Raw genomic sequence first — 3,392 nt, forward strand, 5'->3', positions numbered from 1 at the left:
GCGGTACGCGGGCCTCTCACCGTTGTGGCCTCTTCCGTTGCGGAGCACAGGCTCCGGACGTGCAGGCTCAGCGGCCATGGCTCACGGGCCTAGCCGCTCCGCGGCATGTAGGATCTTCCCAGACCAGGGCACAAACCCGTGTCCCCTGCATCGGCAGGCGGACTCTCAACCATTGTGCCACCAGGGAAGCCCTATTGTTGATTCTTTAAAGTATGATAATGGCATTATAGATATCTTCTTTAAAAAGATTTTTTAAAGTTTAGAGATAATGAATTCTGAGATATTAATGAATTGAAATGATTTCTATGAAGACTTTGATGGTCCCCCATCATTCTTAGGATAAAATCTAGAACCCTGTACTTCCTCTTCTGCCCTCACCCACTGCACTCCAGCTGCACTGGCCTGCTTGCAGTTTCTTCAATGTGCCAAGCTCTTCCTTGTCTTACGGTCTTTGCACATACTATTCCTTGGGGATGCTTCTGTGACCCCTTCCCCTCCTCCCACCAGATTGGTCCCTTGTCATATGCTGTCTCTCATGCTGGCACACAGTAGCTGCCTGAAATCTCCGGCAAAAAAAGAGAGAAAAATGAGGGCTCTGGTCCCTTCCCCCTCTCCCCACTGCTGTTGTCTTTCTTTTTTTTCCCCTTTTTATTTTATTTATTTTTGGCTGTGCCATGCAGACTGCGGGATCCTAGTTCCCCAACCAGGGATCGAACCTGGGCCTACGGCAGTGAAAGTGTCGAGTCCTAACCACCGGACCACCAGGGAATTCCCCTCACTGCTGTGGTCTTAGATCACCATCACCTCTCACCCGTACCTCTGCAGGGGACACCTCACCTGTCTTCCTGTCTGCTCTAATGCACCCTCCACACTGCAGCCAGGGTGCCTTTTCCAAGGGCCAGCTCTGACTGTGAGGTCAACTTGTCTGAACTGAAGGGCACACTCAATGGACGTGACCTTGTTAAGCCCCCTGGCAACCTAAAAACATAGATGCGGCCTGTGTACCTAACCGTGGAGTAGGTCCCTCTTATCCTCCGTCTCTCCTCTGCCACTCAAGGGCTCTGCACTTGCAGGTCGTGGAGGGGCCTGGGTGTGTAGCGACCCCAAGCACCTTGCCCAGCAACCGTCTCATGGTTGGCACCAGAAGCCACTTTGCTGCTGTCCAGGCCTGGGCACTGGCCCCAGGAACAAAGAGTGTCCTCTGGGCTGGACCCCAGGTTGCCAGTCCCCGCCCAGAGGGAACATAGAGTCAGTCCAGTGTGGGTTCTTGGAAAAGCTGCATCAGGGAGTTTAATGAGTGACCTGCAGGGCTGTTTTCCACCCCTGATGGTTCAGAGCAGCCTCAAAGGTCAGGCAGTGCCAGGAGGCCGGGCAGCTGGAAGGGGCCCTGGCCAATGGTGGTGGCAGCTGGAAAAGCAGAGTGGAAAGCACCCCTTTGGAGCCGGCTGAGCTCCCTTGGGAGGCACCTCCTCTCCTCGGCAACCATCCTTTGGATGTGGGTGGAGTGGGGGGCACAAGACTCGGAATCACAGCCTGGGTTCCAGGCCAAGTCTGCCCCTAGCTTGCTGTAGGACTTGGAGCAATCACTCCTTCTCACTCGCCTCTGTTTCAGAGCCTCAAATGGGAAATTTAAGAGAAGGTGGGAGAGAAAGGAGGCCGACAGAACACACACTCCCTTGGCAGCTCCTCCGGTCCTGAGTTGCTGATGTCCCTCCTCTTCATCCTGCTCCTGGACCTTCCTCTCCTCTCCATCTTCCTTCCTCGGTGAACGGAGGCAGGGGAGCCTGGAGGCTGGAGGCCTGGGCTGCAGAGTCAGATGGGCCTGCATCGAGTCCTTCTCTTCCCCTCCCCTCCATGCTGTGTGAGCTCGGACAAGTGGCTCACCTTCTCTGAGCCCCCATCGCTCATCTGTGAAATGGACATAATATCCTTTGCCTCTGGAGTTCCCGGGAGAATTAAATAAATTCAGGTCTATAGGGCATTGAACAGTCAACAAATGGCATTTTGACAAACATGAAGGGCCAGGGTGAGTCTGGGGAGCAGGAGGCAGGAGAGAGCAGCAGTTCTCAGCGCTCGATGCCACGGCCCCAGGGCTGACTGACACTTTCATGGGTTGCAAAGTCCCTGGCTCCATAAAATATTAACAGCCCAGCCAACGGCAGGGGTCAAGTTGTGACCCATGGCCCCTAGGGCTGCACAAAGAGGGTAGTTCAGTCCAAGTAAAGTCTCTACAGGTTGGGCCCTGGACAAATGGAGGATGAGGGGGAACTGGGAAGCCCCTCCCTCCCTCCCTGCTTCCCTCCTTCCTGCAATCTCTCCCCACCCAGCCTGAAATTTCACCATGGGTAACTTCTGTGCTTTAAACCAGGGATTGGCAAACTGTGGTCTCTAACTGGTTTGCTAAAGCTTGCAAAGCTAAGAATGGTTTTTGCATTTGTAAATGGCTGAAAAAAAATCAAAGAAAGGCTTCCATGACACATGAAAAGTACATGAATTCAGCTAGAGTCCACAAACAAAGTGTTACTGGGACTCAGCCACGCTCCTCCTTTGTGTGTTTTCTGTGGCTGCTTTTGGGCTGCAGTGGCCAGGCGAGTAGTTTAATATGTTCCCCAAAGCCAAAAAATTCACTATCCGGTCCTTTACAGAGGATGTTTGCAGACCTCTGATTCAAAAGAAACCAGCTTTGAAAGTGGGAGTGCCCTGGGGAAGATGCAGTTGGGGCTGTTGGTGGGGGTCAGGCGTCCCCGTCTAACCATTAACCCGTCTCCTATCAAGCAAGTGACTGGGCCGTGTTCCCTCTGGGCGTCCTTTTCTCCATCTGTAAAATGCACACAGAGGTTCCTTCTCTGTTCACCCCAGCATTGCTGGAAGGCTCCGTTTATGAAGTCGGATGGTCATTCATACCTCAGTGGGAAATAACTCAGCTCTCCTTGTTGCCCAGATGAGAGACGGGCATGCTAAGGGGTAGGTGACAGAGGCACACTGACCAAAGACAGCCGGAGGAAAGGATCCCTCCTCTGCAGAACCACGTGCAAGAGAGACAGCCTCCTTCTGCCAGAGACTGTGTTGAGGGACAGCTGGCAGGGGCTGCAGGCAGCCCAGGCAGGAGGGCAGGGACAGGGTCGGGGGCAGTGGGAGGAAAAGCAGCGCTGGGCTTCTCAGGAGCCCTGTCCCAGCACACTGGAGACAGGTCAATGCATACCTAGACATTCTAATCGTGTCCCTCCCCAGCTCACCCTGTCAAAGCCAAGAGCCCTACACAGGCCCAGAGGCTCCCAGGATCTGCCTCACCCCGCTTACCTTTCTAATCACACCTCCCTCTTCGTCCCCCCCACCGACCCCCACCTCCCGCTACCCCCCCCCCCCCCCCCTGCCCGCCCTCCCCCCCCGCG

Source organism: Physeter macrocephalus, chromosome 13 (genome assembly GCF_002837175.3).
Source record: "Physeter macrocephalus isolate SW-GA chromosome 13, ASM283717v5, whole genome shotgun sequence".
Taxonomy (NCBI): domain Eukaryota; kingdom Metazoa; phylum Chordata; class Mammalia; order Artiodactyla; family Physeteridae; genus Physeter; species Physeter macrocephalus.